The 13,408-nt window shown below is 36.7% G+C and overlaps 2 protein-coding genes across 4 annotated transcripts in view; one reads left to right on the forward strand and one right to left on the reverse strand.

The window, feature by feature from the left end:
* Positions 1 to 8,804, reverse strand: part of LOC134219796 (neurofilament heavy polypeptide) — a 130,187-nt gene extending 121,383 nt beyond the window's left edge. For both annotated transcript variants that reach the window (XM_062698660.1, XM_062698657.1), the window contains exon 1: positions 8,653 to 8,804. The gene's annotated coding sequence lies outside the window, so the exon portion shown is untranslated. The remainder of the gene's footprint in view (positions 1 to 8,652) is intronic.
* Positions 1 to 13,408, forward strand: part of LOC134219797 (trichoplein keratin filament-binding protein) — a 280,474-nt gene that overhangs the window by 121,994 nt on the left and 145,072 nt on the right. The gene's annotated exons all lie outside the window — the stretch shown is intronic.

Below are 13,408 nucleotides of genomic sequence, written 5' to 3' on the forward strand. Positions count from 1 at the left end.
TCAAAGATGTCTAAGAGTGGCTACGAAAATGCTTTCGACCGTCTCAATCACGAGAAAATCTGGGGCGCCCTGAGACGCAAGGGGGTTCCTGAGAAAATCATCGGCCTCATCGAGGCACAGTACGAGGCCTTCTCTTGTAGAGTATTGCACATTGAAGTCTTGTCCGACCCTATCCGGGTAGAAGCTGGTGTGAGGCAAGGATATATTCTCTCACCGTGTCTGTTCCTCATCGTAATCGACGAGATTCTGGAAGTTGCGATTTACCGTGAACCAAACCGCGGGCTGTTATGGTAGCCTATAACCATAGAGCACATAAACGACTTCGAATTGGCTGATGACGTTGCACTTCTCGCTCAACTGCCCTCTGATATGCAGAGGGCAGTTGAGCGCTCTACTTTGCCGAGCGCTCCTCTTCGGCAGGTTTAGCCGTCAACGTCAACAAAACCAAATCGTTAGATGTAAACACGGTGACCCCTTCCAGTTTCACACTAACCGAGAATCACTTATCATAAGACAAGTTTGTAAAATCCCATTTAATTCCACCACTTAATTGTACCTTGACAGATACGTGTTTCGACCTCAACAGTAACTCGACTAAGTCGAGTCAAGTACGAGACACTGAAGACGACCTTACTGTTAAGGTCGAAATACGTATCTGTCAAGGTATAATTAAATGGTGGAATTAAATGGGATTGTACAAACTCGTCTTATGACAAGTGAAGACATTCCACTAAAAAGCTCAACATAATTTTCTTAACAGTGGAGAATGTTGAAAAATTCCAATATCTTGATAGCCAAATGGCGTCAGACGGCGGTACCAAGATCGACATAGGCGCACGGATCAAGAAAGCAAGATCCTTTTCGAGTTTAAGAAATATCCGGAAAAACAGGCAGATAAGTGAACGCACCAAAATACGAATTTTGAACTCTAACGTAAAATCTGTGCTGTTATACGCTAGCGAAATATGATGTGTATCAGTGGAGAGCACTCAACAGCTGCAGGTGCTCATTAACAGATGCCTGCGGTATATAGTTCGGGCATGGTAGCCTCACAACTGGATCTCAAACAACGAGCTCCATCGTCGTTGTCACCAGAGGCCAATAGTAACAAAAATTCGGGATCGGAAGTGGGGCTGGGTCGGCCACACTCTACGTAGGGGCGGAAACGAAATCTGTAAACAAGCATTATAGAGATGAGTGACGTTTAGCTCTCGCACACTAATGTGCAATTCGTCATGTGTAAAAACATGTTTGTTTTCCTTCTGCTCATAACCTCAAAAATGATCGGGTCATCACAATGATTTCAAAAGAGTCAAAAAATATATGCAAATATACTCATTTTTACCCAATCTTCGCTGAGTTGTACCATCTAGGAGTGTTTGTTTTCCTTTTATCGCCACTCACACATTCGGACGTGAGAATCTCAATAGTGGAACCCAGCGGCACATCGCAGCAGAGGCAGACCCAGAGGCTCATTGCGGTGAAGCCTCAATTAAGAAATAAAAGAAGTCGACCGAATTCTAAACAGGTAAAATCGATAGCTGGACATCGCTCAGGATGGAAATCTTTCAAGTCGACCCTTTGAACCACCGGATGTGTACAGGACCCATAAGTAAGTAATGAACAAAAAATAAAATTGATATGCGGCCTGCACTATGTTCAACCAAAAAGGAAGAGGCATGAATGATAAATATTGATAATTCATTCGATCATATTGAACTAACCATATTGTCATGTGAGACTGCGGTTTATTGAAGTATACATCAATTTCATAAAAAGTACGCGTATGAAGAAACATGTAAGAAGCTGCAAAAGTTTTGACGAAAATATTTTGCCAGGAACTAGAAAAGCATTACTTATTACTATTCGGTTAACGAAATTGTGATTTTCACTTACAAACTCACTCACTGCGGTTTATTGAAACCAATAGCAATACTCAATTTCATAAAAAGTCTACGTCTGTTCAATAGGACACAACTAGACTGCATTACACGTCGGCTTGTTGCTAGCAAATCGGATAATGCTAAGTACCAAAAAGTGTCTCACATTGGTATACACATACACACACATACAGGTATCACATCAATTTGACGAACTGAGTAGCCTTTACGTGTACTTAGTAATATGAGAAAGGCAAACATTTACATATTTTTCCTATAGTTGACTTGGAAAGCACAAAAATAGAGGGTTAATTATAACTGATGCGTTTTCATCCAATACTGCAGACATTCCCTGACCATGATCATTTTAATATAGCGCTTGCTGCTGAAAATCATGCGTGGGATCATGCAGATGTAAAAACAAGTGCTGCTTGTAGTAGCGCCATAATTCACAGGGAAATGTGACAAGACAAATATTAATACTTGCCTAACGACGGTCACTGGTTTTGCGCCATGTGAAGATTTTTGTATGTAGTCGTTTTCTTTTGAAGGTTAAGACAACAAAATGAACTTACTTTTCGTTGACTATGAACATTGCAATCTACAGTCTTTTCATGATTCCTCAATCTCTCTCATCTTTTTTGACCCTTCCTTCGGAAGTGTCCATAATTTCACTTTGTATGCGTTACGCAGGCGTGTTACGTATTATCAACATATCTATTAAATTATGAAATAAAATGTATGGTATTTGCAACAAATTCACTTTAATATTGAGAATATAATTATAACAAATGATATGATATGGAAATATTCTTATTTTTCTTGTTGGTTGCAAAGAAACAATTTATTTTAAATGAGGAACGTATAGAAGCATGTACCAAAAATTTTCTCAGAAAAGCAAAAACGTTAAAATTTAAAGGGATTTCAAATAAATGTTCAGCGGAAGTTGGATAGCAAACGTGAGCATGCTTTTTTTCTTGCATTCTTTATTATAGGGATTTTTCAAGGAATTGGAAGTTCATCACTTAATGTGAGCATGTTTTGAGATACTAATAGACCACTCATTTGCATGTATGGGTGCGCATGTGTGTAAATTCTGGAATTTTCTACCATATGAATCTCATTCATTTTTAAGGTATAAAATATGATTTGTTTTACAAATTTAGGCATCCATTAGGCAAAATATATGTTATTATTGAACGCTATTGAATTTCATCCAGATTATTGACTGATTTAGCACAGAGAACAGACATGGAGGCTCGAACAAAATTTCTTGCAAAACATGTGAAAACAAACACACCGAACCTCAACGCCACCGACGTCGACATTGCAACTCACAATCTCATTTTGACAACACGATGGCGCTGGTATGCTCTTGCATGCATAACGACACTAGCGCACAGTGGCATTTTTTTTTTGACGCTAGCGCTAATTATGTACGGGATAACGTCGACATTCCAAAGTTATTCAAAATGAACAGTAAAAAATTATCACAACATAGCGAGTTCAGCTTCAACGTCTGTTCTCTGTGGTCATAGCACGAAATGCCGCAGTAGCGACGAGTTGCATTGTCTTCGTTGCTACTCTACCCATCGTCAATGACGCGCACGACGTTAGCTTTCGTCGTGTAACCAAATCGTCCTGACGACATCGAAGAACGAAGACTTCATACCGTTATTCTTCAAGTGGCAGCTGCCATGCGAAGATTTTTACTAATTCTTTGTAATAATGAATTTGAAGCAACGTATGAAAGCGTTATGAATGTTAGCGATACATTTATGTTACCAAATTTCCTACTATTTGTTTATTTGAGACGCTATTATGTGCTATTATGTTTTTAACCAGTCCGTCTATGATGACGTGCAATCAATTGTGTGAGGAAGTGACGACGAAAATCGTCATAACTTTTTGCTGCGCGACTATCGTCGTGGTACGCATGTGGCGCGAAGAAAACGAATAGGTGTTGCGTCGTGCAATGTTATGACGAAGACCAAATTTTTTTCGCTTTTTTCATACGACGAGAATGACTATTGTCAGCCCTGGTAATAATAAACAACAACACGACTGTGTTGTGATTTGTGATTTTTTTCACGCAATGAAAGCTCATATTTTAAACATGTTTGAAAAATTCCAGCTTTTATGTCAGGTTTGAATTTAAGTAGCTGTTGCCCAAATGTAGGACAAATTGATGGTGATCAAAATGAACGGAACGACGAATTATGTTTAAATAGGAAATAAGGTAGGAAAACTGAAAATATGTCCATGCCCACCCTAACCTGAGTTGATATAAACGGATTTTGTTATAGTATAAGCAAGCAGGGTAGAAATATTTCACAGTCAATGCAGTGAAAAACATGGATCTCAGTATAATCTGCAGTCGCCTTCATCGCCGCCGTGGTGAGTGCGACTGGGTGCAGCCGAAAAATCATTTCCAAAACCGACCTTTCAATTTCGCATTCAGCCACTCACAAGTCACTCTGACATGCTGCTCAGTTCGCTCCTTACCGTATGACTGTGAGTGGCCCATTTAAACGCGTGGTGATTTTTTTCAATTTGCTGGGTAAATGTGTACATTTTGCTGTGGTAAATTTCATCTTCGCGGCGCGGTGGGTGATGTGAGTTCTGTTGTTTACTTTTCTGCCTCTCCGGGAATGTGAGGTTGATTTCAAAGCAGGAAGAAAATAAAAACATGATATAAAAAAACATCACTTTCATCCAGTGCTGCCGAATATTTACAACCCTGTAAGCAAGTACAAATATGAGAAAACTGAACGTCATCTAATCAAATCCAAACCAAGAACCTTTTTTTTCATGCTACTAATCTGTTTTTGCAAGTAAAAATTCAAGCGTAGATTTTTCGAATATGATAGCACACCTACGCAAACCAACACCATAAATAAGTAGCGAAACCTTAAAGATTTAACAAATCGACATTTGAATCTTTGGTTACAAAATTAGAAAAGTCGTTTTGAAGATTTGGTAGAGAAATCACCTTCAAATTGTCGATTGTTTCGCTCGTCTAGTTCATATGGACACACATAATAGGGGTTATGGTTGTGCATTATGAATTTCCGAGCCTTCTATCAAAAGTTTGGTTTTGGAGTGATCATTTAGCCTTTAGGTATACTTAGTATATGAGAAAGGCAAAAACTTATACATTGCAATACCCACATACATTGCAAAACTTATACTTTTCGTTAACTTATGAATATTGTTAGCTTTTTGGTGTGAGATCATTCATTAGGTGACATAATGAAGTGTATAAGTATTTTCGAATAGGATTTTGCCATAACTTATAATGTTTTTTCATTACGTGTAGGCAGGACCAAGAATTGAACTCGCCATCTCCGGATTAGCACCATAATTCTTCTTCTTCTTTATGGCTCTACATTCCAACTGGAACTTGGCTGGCTTTTCAACTATCCAATATATTGCATGAGTATGTATCTTGTGTGGTAAATACAATGGATACACTATTCCCAGGGGATCAAGAATGTTTCCCACCCGAAAACATCCTAGACTGGACCGAGAATCGAACTCGCCATCTCCGGATTGGCAATCCTTTGCCTTTGCACGCATGGCTAACTGCAGATCTTATTATTGCATGTAGGAAATAGGTGAGAAAATGAACACGTTGAGGACAGGCGTTGAATTTAATCGTAAGCGAGGATAATTTGCTAGTTTTACCACTCAATCCAACAATTCAACTCATATTGTGCTGAACAATTTTTTCACTTAAAAAGATTGTTTTATATAGTTTTTCTTCAAAATAAAAAAAAACTTTGAAATTTCGTATGTACAAAGATAGCACGTGTAAAATGAACAACGTATGGTGGTAAAGTGAAAATCGTTTTTTAATTTCTTTTGAAACATTTAATTTTTTATTTTTCAATTCCAGCACGGTAAATATAACTCTGCGATATAACCAATAAAGATTACGAGAGTCTTTTGAAAAATCTGGTATATCTTTTGAAAAGTTCTTAATTATCAAAATTGGAATATCAGTTATTTTGAAATTAAACTTAGATATTCAAAGTTTTATCTTGGTTATTTGATATGGTTTGTTTTTTGAACTTCCGCTCCACAATTGCACAACTTTTATCAATAATTTGTGTAAGTTTGATACTAGTATTTATTTTACCTGCATACATGCCATGTGATAAATATCTCATCCTATAACGATGCAAACCGAAAAAAAATACTATTTACCCCTGCAACATCTTTGTGAAGATTGTTCTGTTTGCTGCTGTAGTTTGAACCAATAATGTTATGATGCATTTATTAAGAAATAAAGCTTACGAAAAAATGGTTGAAAATTACGTCAGACGTAATTTTCACCGCCTCGTTTGATATTTTGGATAGTAACGTAATAGCTATTCGTTCGGTCTCAAAACCAAAATATTAGCTCAGATACTTTATTTTATTTCGAGGAAAACTTGTGCATGGTTAACATGGTTTTTAATCTAAACATAGCCAACTGTTCATTTTACCACCTCTTCCCCTATTCAAATATTTTCATCATGTCATAGCTTGAAGCTGTTTCATCATCATCTATCTCGTATCTCGTTTTAGCGGCATACATGTATACGATTTGAAACAACTATTATGCCATTGCCTGGCAATTTTGAAATAGAGATTACAGTTCTCCAACAGGTGGCTGTTAGAAACCTCTGACGTTTGGAGAACAAGTTCCAATACGGTAGTTCGCCCAAGCAGCACAACTTGTTTCACTACTGAATATATTACTGTTGCAACACAGATGAAACAATCTTTGCGTATATGCCATCAAATATAGCTTGCAATCTAAAAAGCGCAAGGGGTGGAGCCTACGGCAACATCCTTCGATTGCAGTAAAATTGCAATAATGTTGCAAAATACTACAGCGAAAAAAATAAAATAAAAATATAAAACTGGATTCGATTTATGGATCTTGTGATTGATAGTCCTTCACTCTACCACAACGCCATTCAAAACTTTGAAGGGACTCCATGTTGACTCACTATAAAAACCATACGACTACAAAGTTTTGAACTCGGGTTTCCTGTTACTTGATTGCACCATCACCGGAATAAATTGTGAGTTATCAAAACGTCGAACGATTCTAAATCAAACATGAAGATACAATCGACTTATCGGTAACTTAATTTAAGCAAACAATTAAACCACTTGTCATAAGACGAGTTTATACAATCCCATTGAATTCCACCATTCAATTGTATCTTGACAGATACGTATTTCGACCTCAACAGTAAGGCCGTCTTCAGTGTCTCGTACTTGACTCGACTTAGCTTAGCGTATCTGTCAAGATACAATTAAGTGGTGGAATTCAATGGGATTGTATAAACTCGTCTTATGACAAGTGAAGACATTCCACTAAAAAGCTCAAAATAGTTTTCTTATCAAACAATTAAATTTTGATAGACACATTGAAGTTACATGGTAAAAAATATGCAACTTAATGATTTTGTTTCGTGTATGCAACATACAGTGCCGAATGCTTAGGTTGTTTGTTTTCAAATGTCAAATGCGAACTGCATTGCAATGTTAATGAAACATTGATCACAATTCGAAAGTTTTCGACATCTTAATGCAAATTTTTCATGCTTTGATGTTTTTCCAATGCCGTTCATGGAACTGAATAGAAACCAAATGCTTTTTGGAAGATGTTGCGTGTGCTATTTGGGCGATTTATCAAATTGATAATATCGCATTGGGAACACGCTGGTAGTCTAGATGATGCAATTGCTACAAAGAAGGGGTATACAGCGCACTGCCCGGACAAGCTTTATTTCTTTATCACTGCATAAAAATTAGAAAACAACAAGGCCACTAACTGTCTAAATTGACAGTTTTTTTTCCTTGTTGTTTTTCTAACTTTCATGAAAAACGAAAAAGAAAGCGATTTGTTCGTGTAGTGCCCTATTTATCTTATTTATTTTTATTTATTATTGGTCACTATTGATTGAAATACTTTACAAGAGTAATAAAATGACAATCGTTACGATTAAGAAATTGAAGCAACTTTTGCTCCTCCCTCTCTTCTTCTCGTAATAAAGTAATGAAAGCTGCGATTTTCGGAGATTTTGTTTATTCTTAAAAAAAATCTGAACATTCGGATTCACCTTGATGAATGAATGTTAAAATGTTCTAATTAAATTGTATGTATTGGTTCATTATCATTGGAATATATTCATTGTCCATCTAACACGAAGCACTTGTGAAAATGTGTACAAATCATCCCACAAAAATGGTGCCAATGTGATTAAAAATTGGCCATCACGGATTCTCGGACTTGTGCGGCGGTGGTGAATGACGTCATCATCCACAAGATTGACCGACAATCAGACAGTTTTCCTTTTTCATTTCTCATCTCTGGCTAGACGCAAGCACTTTTGACGATCCAGCCGATCCGCGCGACGAACACGATCAACATCTACGCGCAGGATATTTTAAAATGTCGGAACAACTGTGTGGAAAATTAGCCTTCTGAACTTCAAGAGCACCAAAGTTCCATTGTTTTCATTTCAATATGTTCACGAGGCACAAAATTAGGTCGAGGATTTTCGATGGTCGAGTTTCTTCTCATATTCTTGCTCCGTGTACAATTTTCACTATAAAATTAGACCAGCGTTCTTCGTTTTCTTCTAAGGTGACATTTTTTCTTCTTCATTAGGCGATCTATATTTCTATTGAGAAGGATTATTTCAAACTTGATTATATGAAACCATTTTTCGCCATTCGTTTCGTTAATATAAACACTTGTTCCCATTACCATTGATAAATCGTTCGAGAAGTATTTAACTATCAATCTATTAGAATGATTTTTTTTTCAAAAATAAAATCACTGCTTATGGATTCTTCTTGTTCTTCTCTTCCGGAAAAAAATCTCAAGAAAGAAACACGCGTACAGAACCACTGCCTAAAACGAACTGATCGTTTCGTGAATTTTCCGTGCTCGGGGGAAATTTTTGCCTACGAACCCTTCCCAACAGAAAACAAGGAGAGTAAAAATTGCAACTGTGAGAATCGTGAATCGTGTTGCACACCAGGTTAAGAGGTTTTGTGTGCGTATCATGTGCGCACGACTTTGGGTTTATTTTGATTTCAGAAATCACCACGATTCGACTGGTTCGCTTCTCGCTTCTCTATTCTATCTTCCACCGCTCTGCTCTGTTCGACATTAGTGAGCGGGTGGTTAGAAAAACTAAATCTGCTGATGCAGTAATTTTCATTAGCGACCGGTTGTTTCGGAATAGTGAGGTGAGAAGTGAGAAAACCTCCCACACTGCGTTCCGTCGTCATTGTCGTCATGAAGGGCTGTTTCAAATGATCTGTGTATTGCTATTTTTTGTAAATATCGACAAGCATATTGATGTTGCATCTGGTCAGGTGTTTTTTCTTTTTTGCAAAAAAAAAAGACGTAAAGTATACGTAAAGGCTATATGTTCGCTCCAAAAATGAACTCTTCATGTTGTCGCGAGAATCGCGAATATTTACGCTTTTTCGGAAATTGCGATCTACCTATAAGATTTTTTTTGTAATTGATTGGATAAATTTAAAATGCAAACTTTGGGATCCAAACACATTATATCCTAATAATATTTTAGTTATCGTATGATTGTTGGTTGATATTCACACGATATTTGATATACCATCTGTTGACATGACCATAGTGTAATTCTGGATTTTCAGGACGCTGAATTGTGTTCAGAAGTCTTTGTATTTTTAACAGTGGTTCCCATGAATGTTGTTACGAAAATCGCGGATTATTATTACAATTTGTGGGGAACAACAAGCTGTGGAGCCAGTGGAGATATATCAGCTTCCACACTGATATTCTTCCCTCCCCCTTCATACGGGAGTTTGGCAGAAGGAAGGACGTGCGGTAAGTGCCATCACCAATATTGCCCTCCGCTCGCTTTCAAATCGACTTCTATAAAAACATTCTTCATGCCTGCCGTATCCTAACGGAACTACCAATAATTATTCTATACTTTCGCCTCGAATTCTATCATGAACATGTACGTCTAAGTTTGGAAGATGATATTAGCATCTCCATATCATTGGTCCTATATTTTTAACCGAAGGTACATTGCTCTGAATAAAACATCTGAGGCTTGAGAGTAGATTTTTTTTTTCAAAATGTCACTTGCCATTTGAATGACATTTTGCCTCCCACGCCTTAGACTAAATATTAATGTCCTGTTAGACGCTATAGCGCTATAGGTTCGTTACACCTCCTTATTTGATACCGCGCTTCTGAAAAAAAGATTCGAGAAAATGGATGCCAATGCACTATGGTTCAGGATACATATTTACGCGGAAAGATGCATTTTACGCCGAAACTATATTTTTTTAGAAAAAAGTGTCATTTTAAAAAATAGTGTAGTCCATTATATAAAAAATAATAAAAAATATTTTTTATTTCACGGAATACTGACATGCAATGTTCCACAAGATTGTAGCGCAGATTATTCCAATAAATTGTTCTAAAAAATGTTTCCTATAGCTTTTAAGTTTGCTGGTTCAGGGCAATTTTATCCACTTGGATTAGGGTATTCCTAAAAAATAGTATTTTTCATCTACTTTTTTGTTTTTTCGGGAAAGTCGACTTCGGGTGACTTTTAGAGCTAAAAAAAACGCATCTTCTGATGGGTAAATATGCTCAATATCGTTTGCCGATCAAAAGTTATATTCGATTTTAAGGGTCTGTTCAAATATTACGTAACGCAATAGGGGGTGGGGGGATATTTATTTTTTGTTACGATTTGTTACGCAAAATATGGGGGGTGAGGGTCTTCCGAAGTTTTGTTACGCGTGACAATAGAGAAAATTATTAAAATATTTTTGAAAAATATTTATTATCTTTAAAATAGCATGAAGTACATAAAAAAAATAATTATTGTATCGTGCTTCAAGTAGTACCAAAATTTAGATTTTTCCCAAAAAATAGCATTTATGTTAAGCGTTACGCATAGGGGTGGGGGTACTTCTGAAAAGTGTTACAGATTGTTACGAGGGGTGGGGGGTTCTTGAATATAACGATTTTCGCGTTACGTAATATTTGAACAAGCCCTTATGTCAAAATTACGTTTTTTTCAAAAGTTGATATTTCCGATTAGGGCAGACCAAAAAATATGTTGGCACGGTATTTGAAAGAGCAATTCATATTCTTCATTATGTCAAAAAATTGGAGATATGTTATTTTTTATCTCGAGTTTTACCAATTTTACTAATGTCATATTTTTTAAGTAAATTTATATAACTCAACAACGGAATAAGATAAAGACGATGTTCTTATAGCAAAACATGCGCCTTAAAAGTCCCAAAAGTCTTTAGACGGTCAGATCATTGGCAAAAAATGAAAAATAAAAAATCTACAGCTTTAATACTTTTTACAAGTTTTATTATTATCACCCTATTAACAAGAAAAGATGCACTTTATGCCTAAACTATAATTTTAAGAAAATAATTGTTCTACAAAGTTTTTCTAGATAATTGGGCCCTTATTATAGAATTATCGGAAAATAATTTTATAAAAAATGTGAAAAAAGCTTTATTTTGCGGCGGCGTTTGTCAGAATCTTGGCGTTTTCGACGTCACACCGAAAGCCATTTTAGCCGGCGGCGGCGTGAATCGGCGTGGCGATTTTTTTTATTACGTTTTTATTTTCAAGGATTCTATTTTTTATTTTTTTGGGGATATTTTCAAGAAATTAACGGAAGAATCTTTTGAATTTCGTCTGAAAAATCTGATGAACTAGAAAATTAATTAAGTCTTTCCAAAACATTAAATTGGAAATTCGGATTTTCCAAGGGAACTACTTTGAAGCTTTTTAGAATTGCCAAAGAAAATTTTGGAATTTTAGCAGGAAATTCGTAGGAATTCACATGAGAAATTCTTCAGAATTTTTAATTGTTCTAAATTTCTACATGAAAATGTTCGGAATTTCCATGGAAAGATTCAGTTGAATTTCTGTTGAGTATTTTTGAAGTTCACCCAGAAAATTCTTCATAATTGTAGAAACATGCGGCTGGTAGAATGAGAGTTTTAACATTGGCTTGCTCAGTCTAAAATAAGTAGGACAGATGGGACAGTTTGGGATGGCAAACGTTAAAACAGAAAACTATTCAGAATATCCGCGGGAGACTCTAAAGGGTTTTATAGGGAAATTCTTTGGAATTTTTACGAGAAATTCTTCGGTATTTCAACGGAAATCTTCCGCGGAAGATTGTTCAGAATGTAGATTTTGGTAAAAAATTGTTTTGTATTTCTACGAGAAATCCTTTGTACAGTAGACGTTCGATAACTGCAAGTCATTTAACTACTATGTCAAAGACGAGAGCCGAATTACGCATTAAGCTGCATAATCCGGTGAACTTCTATTGCATCTGACGTCGGCTGACAAAGTTTGACGTCTAGAATGCGTTGCAGTTATCGAACGACATTCGTCAACTGAAACATTAACATGTTGCAGTTATATAACGGCTAGTGTATTGTCCATAAGAAATTCTTGGGAAATTCCATTGGTCAGAAGCAAAATACGGCCGAACTGGTAATTTATCCGAAAAACTGGGTTACCCTAACAGAGCGTTTGAACAAAATGGTCGTTTGGCCCAACGGGCAAATTTCAACCATTGAACGGACAATATAGCATAGCATAGCATATGTGATTGTACAAATCGTGGGTGGCTATACAATGCTCAATTGAGCAATCTACTGTATATTGTCGCAAATTGGTACTTGGGATTAGTACCTTTTCCAATACAGTAGCAGTTGTATACCTGGTCACGTCCTTACAATCACGGAAGGAAGGGAAGGAATATTAGTTCAACATCTACTAGTGAAGATGCAGGAACCCATACTACCTTCACAGATGTCTCAGGAAGGAAAATTTGTGTTAGTGGGTAAGGTGAATAATAGGGAGCTCTATTCGACAATATAGAGCGTTTGTCAATAACAGTATATGCTGAAAAAATATTAAAATATATTCATCAATTTACTTACGAACCGGAGGACAAAGTAACCTGAAACACGTCCGATTACGCACCAATTGTTTACTCACTCGTCCGCGCGAACTATCTGCTTACTGAGCAGAAACACGATAAAACAGGCACTGACGGCCGCGCAATGCAGAACACAAAATTTCGGCAAATCGCACGAACGCACTCTCAACCATTGAACGGACAATATGGTCAAAAATGTCTACCCGTCCGCCAAAATGGCATTTACGGTGGAATAGCCTTTTTGTCAAACGACCATTGAACGAAAATCCGTAATCTCTCCACCCTCTAAGTCGATACTAGCCTTTAAGCCAAAAGTAATCTAACCAAATCCCATTAAGCCGAATTAAGCGTATTTCCATAACTGTTATCAGGTCGAAGATGGTTTGCCGAAAATGTAGTTTGGGCGAAAGTGACATACAGCCAAACTGGTAATAGTGGTAATTTGGCCAAAAAACTCATTAGAACGAACAAACCATTTCATCAAAAATGCCGTTTGGTAGGAATCGACATTTGGCAGGAAAT

The sequence above is a fragment of the Armigeres subalbatus genome, chromosome 3, assembly GCF_024139115.2.
Source record: "Armigeres subalbatus isolate Guangzhou_Male chromosome 3, GZ_Asu_2, whole genome shotgun sequence".
In the NCBI taxonomy this organism is placed as follows: domain Eukaryota; kingdom Metazoa; phylum Arthropoda; class Insecta; order Diptera; family Culicidae; genus Armigeres; species Armigeres subalbatus.